At 41.7% G+C, this 14,923-nt stretch overlaps 1 protein-coding gene across 2 annotated transcripts in view; it reads left to right on the plus strand.

Annotated features, from left to right (window-relative positions):
* Positions 1 to 6,050: 6,050 nt before the first annotated feature.
* daam2 (dishevelled associated activator of morphogenesis 2) overlaps positions 6,051 to 14,923 on the plus strand; it is a 153,987-nt gene continuing 145,114 nt past the window's right edge. For both annotated transcript variants that reach the window (XM_057859782.1, XM_057859786.1), the window contains exon 1: positions 6,051 to 6,212. The gene's annotated coding sequence lies outside the window, so the exon portion shown is untranslated. The remainder of the gene's footprint in view (positions 6,213 to 14,923) is intronic.

Below are 14,923 nucleotides of genomic sequence, written 5' to 3' on the forward strand. Positions count from 1 at the left end.
CAATAATACAAACATGACAGTATGGTATGGTGTGACGTTCAGCTTAATCACATCATGCACCCTAACTGCAGTTTGGGCCAAGATACTAAGAAATATTGCGAGATAATAACACCCCAAGTCACTTCAACTGAGTTCTTTGGCACCAACATGTCACACGATGGTTGCAAAACACAGCTTTAATCCTAAATTCACGCCGACATAGTTAGCTAGCACCATGAGGCCACCAAAATAATGCTTCTATTGCTATGGCTTGAGCAGATGAAAATGAATATGAGGAGGTGCAGCATAAGATGAAAAAGAAATGAGAGATCACTTCAAAACCCCTAAATGCTAACGAGGAACTGCAGAATACTTTATATGGGGAATGTTGTGTTGCTGTTGTTTAGCAAAAAATGATTGGGCGAGCTGTGTGATTGGATTGAAAAAAAGAGTTAGCTTTTGTTTTAACTTGTCTTGCTGATTGTAATGTGACTTTCATATTTCTTTTTATTTGTGCTGTTAATTACATTTCTTAATTTCTTATTTTTGTTTTATTTTTTTCTTGCTGAATTTAATGTAAGGCATGCAGAGCAAATTGAATTACCTTCTGATGAATTGTGTGATAATAATAAATTTGTCACAATGTCAGTAAAGCATAACAGAGTTGGTTTGTTTCTCAACTTCAGGCACGTGCTTGGGTGGGGGGGAAGGGGTGTGTGCTTGAGCACCTGCCCTTTTGCCCCTACATGCCAAATGTGCCCCTTTTGACCGGGCTTTTTTTTTTGTGCGTATTGTATACGTGTGCTGGCCGACTGTGCAGGCACACCACCAAGTACTTTACTTGAACAGAAAATACCTTAAATTTTTTTTTTTTTAAAGCTGTCTGTGTGCCGCTATGCCGGCGCATACACCGCCCCCCCCCCCCCCCCCCCCCCTGCACGTTGTTCCTCTGTGACCTGGGTGTGTGGTGAGGAGTCTGAAGACATCTGGTAGTTGAAAACAAAAGGTGTTGCCCTATCAAACCGTGTTCGATCAAGTACTGTAGTGAAAATTCTTACACCAGGTTTATTGTGGGGATTTAAAAAAATAATAATAATATGTGATTTTCTCATATAGTTTTCTATTTTAATAATTACCCCTCGCTCCAAGGCTATTTCGACCCGTGTTTTGACTCTCTGTTGCAAGGGTGTAGGTTTGGACTCAACATTGGTAGGGACGATATAACAGCATAACATGCAGGTACACTTTTTGCTGGGGACGGGACATTAATAAAACCAAACAGATTGGGTAAACGGGGGTCAGGACTACATTTATCACGAATACAAACCTAGTTAATTGATAGGCTAACTGATCATTGCAAAATAAATGTGTATTGAGTTATACCAGTCCTTCTCAATTATTTTTCTGTTATGCCCCTCATAGGAAGACATTATGCGCTCATGCGCTCGTCCTCATGGGAAACAAATTCTAAAAAAAAAACTACCGCTTTTGTCCACCAGCGTCGCTAAAATCGACCAAAACTGAAAAGTTACCAAGTGTTGCTTTAAGACCACATAAACAAAACAAAAATGAAAATTGGGCAGAAGGGGATAAACCTCGGTTCACTACATTTCTCACAGTTTAGTTTATGTTAACAGCAGAAAATACATACAAAAGTGGAGGAGACGTCTCCCTAAGCAGCTTCCTACTCAAGTTTTGCAGGTTAGCAAATTCACACAGTTTAATGTTGTAGCAAAATTTCAGTAGCAAAATTAGTGGTGTGTTCCCCACCTCCATAATATTGACGTCTTTTTACATTACTTAAAGTGGCTGCTGCTGGAGCTGAAAAAAAAACCTTCTAATATCCCTCCTCTTTGAAGGGGGCGGATGAAGCGGCATGTTGCCGACATGTTGTATTTTCTTCTGGTCAGTGCATGTGTGTGTGGGGGGGTCAAGTCATCAGCCAATCAAACGTGAGTTTGAGGGGGAAAAATGAACTAGCACATTTAGCAAGTGAAAATGGGGTAAGTCTGCGGGAGCCTGCCTCTTAACTCACGCACTTCTCACTTCGGCACTGTAAATATTTTTCACCCTGGCACTTACATGCTCATACATTTCTCCGGGGAGAGTTGGGACGGGGCTTTACAGTCCCGGCCCGGCTCCCCCCTGTTTTTAATGCACCACACACCAAGGTTGTGGGATGGTTGGGACCTGTTGGGGGTGGGGGCACCTCACGGCTGCCTCCTCACCACAGGCCCCGCCATCTCTGCACCTTTTTTAAATGCACCACACATCATACTCCACAGGAGGGCTCTGGCAAAGGGCGGTGGGACGGGCGGCTGGGCAGAAGCTCCATGCTGCGGTCCCACTGCCCCAAGCCAAGCTCTCCTATTTTAATGCATACATTGCACTACCCTCCCCTCACACTCCCATCACGGTGCTGGGTGATGGCTGCCAGTCGGGAACCTGGCAGCCACAGTAATAGGGTGGTAGGTGGGTCCCACACTTTTTCTATATGGCGTGGCTCCTGGGGTGTGGCCTCCCCTCTGCCTCGGCTTCCGGCCGCGGGAGTAGGTTGGGGGGTCGGGTCTCCGATCTTGCATCGCCCCGTGGCAGTTCCTGGGCGTTCTCCTGCCTCCGCCTTCCCCTCTCTTCTCTGGCTGGGCATCCGCCCTGCGCCCCGTCACGGGTCGCTGGCTGGGCGCCGGTGTATCGGCGGGGTGTCGCTTGCACCGGCGGGGGACCCTGCCTTGCCTGGGCTTGGTGGGCCGCTGGGGGTCCCGTGGCGTGTCGTGCCGGTTGGGGGGCTGCGGCTGTGGCTCGTGGCCCGGGTGGGCGGGTGGGGGTGGGTGTAGGCGTGGGGTTGGTGATGCGTCCCCTCCTGCCATCCCTGAAGGCCGGTTGATGGATGCGCGGGTGGCCCGGGGGACCACCCTGGGTCCCGGGGGGGGGGACGATGGCTCCTTTGCTGGGCTGCGGGAGGAGGGATGGGCTGCGCATGGCCCCCCGCCCCCCCCGCCCGCCCTCCCTCCCCGGGCTGGCTGGGTGGGGGCCGTGGCCCTGGGTTGGCGCCCGCGCGGCTTCTCTGCCCGTCTGCGTGGCTGTCGCGCGCCCGGTGGGGCCTGCGTGCTGCTGGATGTGGTAGGGCATGCTCTGGTTGGGGGTCCCGGTGCCGGGATTGGCGATGCGGCGGCGTAGGGTTGGTCGCCAACGGGCTTACACTCATAAGAGATTCACACGATTACTGGGTTCTAGATCACAGAACTGATTTGTGTACACTCTACCCCTTTCAATCACTTAGCTTATAGACACCCCCGCCCCCATTCTCCTCTTTCACTGGCCAATAGGCCCCCACATGGTGTAAACCGGAAATACATCTCGCTGACGATAGCACCAGCATATTAGTAACTAGTTTAGATGTTCAATGTATTTCTAGTTGTTGTTTGTGTATGTGTTTCTTTTCCTTCTTCTCTTGTATTTCTTTTCTTCTGTCCCCCCATAATCCCTTCCTGTTCGCTGCTTTGTCATAATAAAAAGGTATTTTGAATGATCACAATGGGAGTATGTCAGACTCTCAATGTGAAACATTAAAACTGTTCAGAATCCGGGCACTTAGACTTCCATTCTCTATGTCAAACAGCTGAACAGGACAGGTTTAAAATAAATAAATAAATAAATAAATAAATGAAAATGGGGTAAGTCTGAAAATAATGCAAATAATATACAGTGGTACCTCTACATACGATCACTTCGACACACGATCTTTTCGACATCCGACGTAAAATTTGAGCCGCCATTTGTTTCTACATCCGACGAGTTGCTCGAAATACGACGATTTACAGCAGCGTCGTGATTGAATTGGTTTCGCTGAATACGGCAGCATGGCGGGTTTTCTTTTAAAAAAAAAAATCAACATGGGTCCCAAGGTCGTTGGTAAAAGTGAGGGGAACAGGAAAAAGGAGATGCTTACAATTGAGATTAAGAAAGAGATGCTTGAAAAATATGAGCAGGGTGCACGCGTTAGCGAGTTGGCTTGACAATATGGCCGGAATATGTCAACAATTTCGACGGTCATCAAGCAGGCGGAAGCTATAAAGAAGGTAAACGCCTCCAAAGGGACTACTGTCCTGTCGAAACGTTGTGGCGTTATTTTGGAGGAGATGCAACGCCTTTTACTCATTTGGATTAAGGATAAAGAGATCGCTGGTGATTCAGTCACTGAAGCAATAATCTGTCAGAAAGCGTGCGCTGTTTATAATGACTTAAAGACCGCACCTGAGGGGAACGCGGAAGTGGAGAGCCATCTCGCCGCCGAGGAAGAATTCAAGGCTTCTCACGGTTGGTTCGAAAAGTTCAAGAAACGGACCGGTATTCATTCTGTTGTTCGTCACGGGGAGGCTGCAAGTTGTGACGCCGAGACTGCCAAGGAATTTGTTCAGCATTTTGAAAACATCGTGGAGGAAGGAGGCTACGTGGAGCAACAAGTGTTCAACTGTGACGAAACCGGTCTATTTTGGAAAACCTAAGTTAAGATGACAATAAAAGAAAACTTTTTTTTAATTTTTTTTTTATGTTTTTTAAACTAATTTTCGTTTTACATGTGTCTAATGTGTTTGTTAAAGTAGAACGTGGCTCGCCGCATCCTCCCTCGGCTCGCCGTATTCCCTCCTCCTGCAACACCCGCTGTCTCGTTCACCACTCTAAATCAAGGTGAAAAAAAAAAGGCTTTTTTTTTTTTTTTTAAACGAATTTTCGTTTTACATGTGTCTAATTTAATGTGTTTGTTAAATTACAGCACGGGCTCGCCGTGTCCTCCTGCAACATGCGCTGTCTGCTTCGTCTCCATTCACCGCTTTTACGTTAAAGTGACAATAAAAATGCTTTTTTCAAATCACTGATTGTTGTTATTATTATTATTATTACTACGACTTTTATTCATAATTTATTTGTTTTGCTTTGTTTAATTGCTATTTGTAATAGTACCAGCAGTATTTATAATGGATTAGGTTGGGTTTTTGGGCTGTGGAACGAATTAATTGAATTACAATGTATTCCTATGGGAAAAGCCTGCTCGACATACGACCATTTCGACTTACAATCAAGGTCCTGGAACGGATTAACTTCGTATGTAGAGGTACCACTGTACTTAATAATGGTAGGGTCAATTGAATCCTGACAACATATGGGAAAGCAATCTAAATTACATATTTAACTGAATTCATTATAAAATACGAATAAGGTTGCTTAAAAGTTGGTGGGGATCCTGAAAAGTTGGTAGTGTTATGTCCCAACCGTCCCTATGCAAACCTACGTCCTTGCTCTGTAGGCAACCATATTTTTCCATTCACTTCATAACGTTATCTAGAAAGGTACACATCTTTAAGTTCTCTAATAATGAAATAATACGTTTTGAAAAAACTGCTGATGGTGGCTCAGTGAACATCTACTTTGGTTTGTTCAAAGATGAACAACAAGTTGAGCAAGGAAGTTTTGATATAGAGGTTGAAGGAAGAAAAGAGGCAAAGACTGACGAAGTCACAGCCAGAAAGTGTGGATGACAGTGTTGATTTCTATTCACTGCCCCCCCAATTAAAGTCTGTCGCAGTCACAGCCAATTATACTGTAAAGCTGGTTAAACTGGAAGTGATGTTGTTGCAAAGTGTATTAAATTTTTGTTCATGTGCCCCTTTTGATCTATGAGCACCTGCCCCTCCTGCTCAACTTGTCTCGCTATTAACTCTTAATATGGCTGCCATTGACGGCGCTAGAAGTCCAATCCATTTCGAATCGGAGGGCTGAAAGTCAAAGTGGATTGGACGTCTTGCGTCGTCCATGACAGCTAATCAATACCAGCCGTTCCAGTTCAGATGAGTTTGATGTCGATCGCTGTCAATGGCAGTGAACGAGTTAAAATGTGGTCAAATATGCAACATGAAAAGAAATATAAAGCACAACAAAATGTTTGATCTTTCAAATAGAAAGAAAATGCAGAGACGCGCGCATGCGCACAAAAAGAGAGCGTGGTAGCTTTAAGAAGGGAGGCGTGGTGCCGCTGTTTTGACCGACTTGACAGTCCCTCTGCAGTCCAGTCCACTATCATTCAGCTGAATGAACAGCTCAGTCGACGCATGCAGGACATCGTGACCACTCTCTCATTCACCACGTTTATCCGATAACAACACCAAGGGATTATTATTATTATCACCATCATCATTGCCCACCAGAACCTGTTTTTTTCCGTAAAGAACCGAGTGGTAAGTACCTATTTTGATTTCATTTTACCTGGTAATTGAACGTAAGGTGATCGGTTAGTGATGGCACTATACTCTGCTCTCACCCGCCGGTTGTGCCCTTCTCAGCCGGGGAGCAGCTAGGCTGCATTTGGCGTGCAGCTGGCGAGCGTTTGTCGGCTTTTTTGCAGGTAAATGCTCACTTGACACCGTTTTTGCGTAAGCTAACCGGAGTCACGCCACTTCGGAGTTTTAAAAAATCAAATCGTAAGCATTGTGCGTGTTGTTACGCGACATCCTTTGAAGCGTTTGATGTTCAAAGGATGCCAACGTTAGCTTGCTTCAGAAAAAAACGTTTTTGATTTCGGATCTCGGCAACATTAGCTTGTTTTTTGTTTTTATTCACACTAGTAAGGAAATAACCAGTCCCTTCATTCGTGTTGTTTTCCTATATTTTGTGAAATGGCAATGAGCTGCCTTTGCATATTTGTATTTATATTCTAACGCGTCTAAATTTACACTGGTTCCGTCAAGCACCCATAGAGGGCGTTCTACATCCTTATTATTAATCCATGTCAAAAATGTGCACCAATAATTGACGGTTGAGAAATGTTAGGCTAAGAAGAATCATATCACTTATGTAAACAATAATTTCACACTAAACTAAATAATACATTGAATTTATAAAAGGTGATTACTGTGTCTAAACCCCAGGGAGCCCCAGGTAAGAATGACTGGACAGACAATTAAAGAATAATTGAGATTAGAGAAATAGCACCATGCCTGTTGATGTACAGTCTAACTGTTCTATGTCAAAGAATTCCTTTTGCATTTTAAGGCTATTGTCACTACAGTGTACAGTTTATGCCTGAGACAAAATTATTCTCAGTAGCACCTTGGATGGATGTCGAGCATGACCACAATTATGAGGTCTGGGGTTCGAATCTTGCCTCTGGCCTTCCTGTGAGGTCTGTGGAGTTTGCATGTTCACACCGTGCTCCTGTGGGTTACCACGTGTACTCCAGCTTCATCCCACACTTCAAAAGCATCCGAGAGGGATTTATGATGACTATGGATGGTCCATAGATTTGAATGATTTTCTTTTTTTTTTAAATACAAATTTCTATTTATGTGTGGCCTGCATTTCGTTGTCAAAAACGTATTGGCTGTCACTCACCCAAAGTCAGTTGGAATAAGCTCCAGCTCACCTGGGACCCAGAATGGGATACTTGTACAGAGGCTGGATTGATGATTATAATTGTACTCTAAACCCTCTTAGTAGTGTCTCAATTCATCCCAGTCACTGGTGGGAACTGAACCCAGGTTAAGAAGTCAGGCAAATGTTGACACTACAATGTCAGTGACCAATAACAATAAGCTTGTTGTTAACATAGTACCCGTGTGAGCATCAAGAAAGGATACTATCTCCATAAAGGTTTCCGTTCGGGTTAATTTAATTGTTAAGGCATCACAAATACTGTGGTTAGTCAAAACAGCATAAACCAGTGTCTCTTTCTTTCTTCAGAGTAGCAGAAATTGATCAAGACAATATTCAAAGATGCATTTGAGATTGTTTCTCACGCTTATAAGAATAACAATGCATTCAGGGTGTCTATGGTAGCCTCCATAGCTCTTAAAACTCAATCTGTAAGTCAAAGAGGATGGGGAGGTATCAAGAGCCATTTAATCCCACTGAACATCTGGCAATGAAGCGGCAATGTGTCCTCATGCTCAGCTGACCAGGCTTTACAAACGGTGCACCATGCCAAGCGCACACTTGTCCCCTCCTCCTCACCCACACAGCTTTGCAGTTAGCATCTGCCACACTCCCCCCTTATGGAGCCAGGCAATGTTGCTTGTGGGTGTCACATAAGATCTCGTTGATCCTCTAACATTTGGTTTGGCTGGAATAAATCATGACACAGAAATTACATTTTGTTATGATTTGCCAATACTTCTTTATAAGGCAAACCACTGAAAACAGCAAGATTTTACTGATTGATGTCAATGATGGATCAATTTATTGGGACGTGAATGTCATTGGTAGATGTATAGCATAATGAGTACAACTCATTTGAAAAGTAAGGTTATTAACCAGCTTTCTGTGATCACTAATATTGTTTTGTGAATTCAAAAGATGATTAGACTTGGTTGAATGTGTCAAATTTACATTTGCTTTTTAGATACAAACTGTTGCTAGCTACTTAGGATTTTTTTCTTGTGGTGTACTTATAATAGAAACCATAGAAAATTACAGAAAATACATGATAAATTTGTGTGTTCCCATTGTCAACTCATATTTGGAATCAAAGGTTCACATTGGTGTGTATTTTATTGTACGGTATTCTGCAGAAAAGTAATGGCAGTTTCATTATTACATTCGTTATTACTGTATGAATGTGCAGGTTAGGACCTGAAGCATATGAAGCTTTAAAAATTGAAAACCTCACGAACACATTGAATGGGATTTGCCATGCAGTTCATCTGGAGCAGCTGTTGCAGCAGTTTGGCATAGTATTTTTAGGTTGAATGTTTTGATTATCAAGCACACTCCTCATCCAGCTACAGTACCTGTATGTTTCCTAAGCGAGAGAGGAAAGATAAATAGATTTGGTCCAAGAGTAACAGAGCCCCTTGGCTGACGTGTGCTGCTTCTGGCATTACCCTTTCTGGCTGAAGAGGATATAGAGAATTGTTGGGTTGTGTGCACATTACTGGGGGTGAGGGGTGGGGTATTAAAGTGATTTGGAAGCCTTGTTCAGATGACATGGTAGCATATGGCAGCAGGTATAAAGCAGGATGCGTGTGACACTGGTGTGTGCCCAATATATAAGCTTTTTTGCCACAGGGCAAGGAGTCTGTCAAACCGTGAACAGCCATGTTTGCCCAAAGTGGTGCATATTAGTTCTGCATGCTACCACAGAATTGTTTTAGTATACAAAAGTCGGGATTTAGGCACTGCTGCACAGTGGAACCTATCAATGATTCTTAAAAGTGACAAATTGTGGTCGACAAACACATATACTGTAGTGTTCTTCCCTGTAAAATGTGACTGCTTAGATTTTGAGAGATAAGGTAAATTTAGGCCATGATATTTTCTATCTTCGCATTACATTACTGATTTCACAGACAAGTGAGGATTATTCATTGCTCAATTGTTCAGTTTGATGCTTTAGGGGACGGTGACAAAACAGCAGCATTGTATGAGCAAAATTCACACTAAACAATGTTTTATTGACCTTTCATTGAATTTCGGATTTTTTAATTTTATTTTTAAATCCTAATCAGGCTCATTGTTTCCTTCATGGAGTGTCTTATGTAGGATGATGGTTTGGAGATTTCTGTGTTGTATCCACTTTATTCTCAGTAATGTTGTTGTCTTTGTCCTTCTGTAATGTTCATTTGTTATCATGGAGAACACGTTTCTCTCCACTGATCAACCGTTGATGCTACACATTTTGAAAAATGCAACGCAAACTTTTCTTTTGTTGAACTAAACTAAAATGCAGTTTTCATTTTGAGCTAGGGCTGGGCGATATTGCCTTAAGTACTTATCACGGTAAATAGAGCAGATTTACCTCGATAAAGATGAAGGATGATAAATTAGCCCAAGCGGACTGTTATATAATTTGAAAATCTGAATGAATGCATGAAATACCAATTAACTGTTTCTCGTTGATTTTTTTTTTGTACCAGCTTTCAACATATTTAACAAATACATTGAGTGTAAACATTAAGTATATGAAAATATCTTGTAAGAAATAAGCATTCAAGTATGTACATTTTAAAATGCTTGTATGACTTGAACAATGTACAACATTGTAAATATTGCTATGGCCACTGTGCAAAATATAATTGTAACACAAATGACTTATAGAAAGAGGGAATTTAATACTTCAAACAGAGGACCGAGTATCAGACAACTTAGTGTTAATGGCTGCTGTGACATGATCACTCAACACGGGTGTTTACTTCTAGGTTTCAGGTTTTTTTCCCCAGAGCATTTTCTGAAATACACGCACACACACATTAAGCTATACTGCTTTAACTCTTATGCCAATGAAACGTTTAAGATTTTATGATGGCAGTAATGGCACAGAATAAAGCAAGCACATACAGTGAAATAGCTCTGGCCATTAAATGGTCTTATTATAGGCTACACTGTTGGATTATACTTTATGCTGAATGCTGTGCTGATCCATTGTAGATTGTACCATCATAAAAGCTATCAGAGAAGTCTCTCACACACACAAAGATACAAAATAAAGCAACATACTGATTGCTAGATGCAGTCCGTGCCCAAAGCACTGCTCTTGCATCCACTCATTGAGTTCAGCCACTTCGACAAGGTTAGAGCCGCTGTCGGTGGTGATGGCGACTCCATGTGTTATGCAGAGAGCATGTGTTTCAGGGCCTGAGCGATCATTTCACCTGTGTGGTCATCCGGGAAATAGGCTGTATCCTGCACCCGGGCTGCGCAGCTCCCACTTGTCGTCTATGAAATGGACCGTCAAACTGATGTAGGGCTCCATGGTTCGTCATCCTTCTCGAATCAAAAATACATCCAGACAACCGACTTCGAGTTCTTTGGCACCAACACCACACTATAAGCGTCGACTAATGCTATGCATGAAATGCCGGTGGCTTGGCTACCGGTAGGCGTTTCATTATTATCCTACTCCATCAGTTTTACTTCTAGCGTTAGAGCGTTAGCGTACCGGTTGATAACAACATGTTTCTGTTTGTTTGATTTTCTGATAAACACGTGACTTCATACGTAAGCACACTGGCTGTACTTTCTTAAAGGGGAATGTGCATAGCCGAACAACACATCGTCAAGGCGGTCTGAAAAGACTTACATTATTTCATTTCGTTAAAAAAAAACAATACAATTTACCGACATGGTCAAAATTACATCGGTCATCATGAACCATCTTGGTTATGGTAAATTTTCTTTAAACCGCCCGGCTCTATTGTGAGCTGAATTTTTCTTGATTCTACTAAACCCAAATGTGTACTCAGTCATGTTTATACTACCTGAGATTTTACACAAATATATGGACACACAATTATTTAGTGTGCCACCAAAAAAAAAAAAAAAAAACACTTGTTTGTTGGCTTTTTCTTGAGACAATAGACAATGTGGCAATTTTTGTAATTCTGATCATCAAGAATCCACATGTCATTAACTTGCATTGTTAGTCACAGTAAGTGCCTACGACCTCTTGCTAATTACAGTTTCAGCCTGAACTTCCTGTGGCTGGCCATGCAGGCTGCTTGCATGTTTACTGCTGGTTTTCTGGCACAGGGGCTAAGAAAGAAATCTGGTAGTAATTAGCTGTTAAGGCATAATCTTATTCCAGACAGAGCATGTTGTGTCTGTTAAAATGACCCCCCCACACAGACACACACACATGCCCCCAAAAGCCCTCTCCTCCCAGTCCTTAGTCATATGTGGTGTTTATGACCCCCTGTCCAAACCTAACTCTTAACACCCTGACTTTAAGTTTATGAGTACATACAAAAATAGCAAACCGGACTGTCCTCAACATTATTTTTGTAGCATGAGGCAACCATATTTCTGGCTCCGTGAAGTACTTACATTCCCATAGCGTGCATTTGCACTTCCAAATATCTGAGGAGAAGTACATAAATCATGCCCTACTGTAACATAACCTGTACTTTCTCCCTGAGCTGTCAGGCAGTAAACTACACACTGAGGACCATGATGTACAAAACTACATGAATCAGCATGTATATTAGTCAATGTTACATTTTAGTAGATCAACAAAAATGTGCAGTTTTTCAATTATGAGTGACTTCAACTTCCAACAAAAACTTCAAACAATCGGACTATAAGGATCGATCATACTAATTTTATTTGATCTATTTAAATCACTTGGGTTTCGCACAGAAAGATATGCTCATGTACCATAGTGTTGTGAGGTTTTATACTGTATTGTTGATATGAGTGAAAAACTGCTACTACTGCATCAGTCGTTGTCTGACTTTAATGACTGAAGATGCCACAGCCTTGGCCAGGTTTAGGACAGGTTGTGATGTCTTGCTTCTAAACAGTGGTAAAGCGAGGATGCACCTGGGTTAAAGAGAAAATGCTGGATAGCAGGAATGTCTGATACGACAAAGGCCTCTTCGTTGGCATCAAATGAGAATGTGGCTTAAACAGCTGTGAGGTTTAATTTTAACACTGGTCATCCTGAATGGAAAAAATTCTTTACACTTCGTGGTTTATTACATAACATTGTAGAAGACTTACAGTATAAAGAACACCCTGTTTCTTGCCCTTCATTTTTACACTGATTTCTTCTTAGTAGCCCTCTTATTCCAGATGTGCTTAAATTACCTCCAGACTGTGGTCAATTAAAATCCTCATCAATCAAGGCTTTTCTACAATTGACCAGACACCTTGCGACCTGTTCTTGGTCATTTGTGATGTTTCATTGTTATCTTGGCTTTTACACACTTAGGCCACTGCTGTGGTTTTGGAAACAGTAGCTCACATCATAAATGTACTGAGTTGACATGCATGTTTCCACCCTGCCTTATTAGTTTAGTTCTTGTTTTCACCAGGCTCTGTTCTGACTCCATAGCACTCATGGCAGCATTCTGTTAGAACAGAATCAAATAATCAGGATCATTATCATTTGATTCAGGTGTGTTCAAGGAGGGAGACATGGAAAACAAGCTGGATCACGGCTCTCAAAGACCAGGGTTGCAGACCCTGTGTTAGAATATACTGTACATGTGCATCTCAATGGCAGCACATTGATGACTGGTTAGCATGAAGTCTCGAGTTCTGAACCAACCCAAAGGTTCAGTCCCGGGCTCCGGCCTTCCTGTGTGGAGGTTGCATGTTCTCACCGTGCCTGCGTAGGTTTTCTCCAGGTACTCCAGTTTCCTCCAACATGCATGTCTATATGTGGTCTGTGATTTCTGGCTTCCCAAAGTCAGGTGGGATAGACTCCAGCACCCCTGCTACCCTTCTATCAATGAGTGATCTAGATGATTAATAAATGAATATATCTCAAGTCTGTATAGCTAAACGCAGTGGGTGGAGATACGTAGATACCAAATAAAGAATACTCTTGTTAATTTATTGAGGGTCTGATATCTACCTCTATTTTGTAATGATTGATACTGATCTGGCACCAACCACTAGGTACACACTACACCTCCCATTCTGGTGTGTTTTAAAATCATTAGTAATTTAGTATGAGTCAGGCCTCATCAGACATTACAGTTTTTCTGAAATGCTAAAACACATTACACAAATGTCTTCTTCATTCAAACCAAAGTTTTCTTTGCAAAACTCAAACTTTCGCACCAAAAGAGCAGCTCGAGGCTTTAAAAAAATTAAACAATATACTGTACACATCGTTACTCACTTCAGCAAAACAATTGAAAACGCAATGTTTAATTTATGAGGAGGGTCATTGTTTCACAATTGCTATTGCATATTTTTAGAAACGTCAACAGATGTTCTTATAATAGATCACTGTAGAGAATTGGGTATTTAGATTTGTGAATTTCATAAGAAGAGTATAAATCTATAAAAAATACCGTTTGTACACTACTGAACAGTAAAAAGTTACACAACTCAATGCAAAAACTGACAATCTATTGCACACAACAGTACTTATTGAAAACATGTTCAGTGTGTTAAGTTTTTTTTATTTAGTGTATGTAGGCCTATGGTACACAGACACGCACACGCCTACAAAAATGCAAGCACGAGCATGGACTCATACACTGGCGCACTCCCATGCGTGCACACCCCCACACACATGCACATTACAGAATCTGAATGCCCTTTGTTGTCATTTCACATTTCAAGTTATACAATGAAATTGGAGCTTTTCCTTATCAGTACAAATAATATGAAATATACAGTGGTACCTCGACATTCGATCGCTTCAACACACGATCTTTTCGACATTCGACGTAAAATTTGACTTGCCATTTGTTTCTACATCCGACGACATGACAGCACCGCAGACGTACGCAAGGTGCATTTTCTTGTGTGAGAAATCAACACAGGTTTAAAAAATGTTGGTGCAGGTGGTAAAACAAGGAAAAAGGTGATGCTTAACTTAAAAATGAAAATCCAAATTATAGAAAAATCTGAGCGTGGGGTTAGCATCCATGAACTGGCTCAACAATACATCTCCACGGTCCTCCTCCGACCACCGTTCGCCAGTCTTTATAAGTTAAGCTGACAATTATTATTTTGGTAACATCGCCAATGAAATCGCCAGCTTCGTCACGTTTTTATCATTCATTTCAAAACTTATTCAACACAAAACGCCTCCTGACCGCCAAGGTTGACGGTGTTCTCCAGAAAACATTGGTGTTCAAGTACAGCAAAAAACGTCCGCCACATTCGAACCCGATTCGTGACGTTATTACAGGAATAGAAATTATTATTATTATTATTATTATATTATTCCGATTTTTACTTATAATTTTTTTTTTTTTGCTATGTGTAATTGCCATTTGTAATAGTACCAGCAGTATTTATTAAGGATTTAGTGTAGGTTTTTGGGCTGTGGAACAAATTAATGCAATTATAATGTATTCCTATGGGGAAATCCTGCTCGACATACGACCGTTTCGACTTACAAACAAGGTCCTGGAACAAATTCACTTTGTATATAGAGGTACCACTGTAATTATAAACACAAATATTCTAAACAAAGAACTACTAGTATATGGCA

This window comes from Corythoichthys intestinalis, chromosome 15, assembly GCF_030265065.1.
Source record: "Corythoichthys intestinalis isolate RoL2023-P3 chromosome 15, ASM3026506v1, whole genome shotgun sequence".
Taxonomy (NCBI): domain Eukaryota; kingdom Metazoa; phylum Chordata; class Actinopteri; order Syngnathiformes; family Syngnathidae; genus Corythoichthys; species Corythoichthys intestinalis.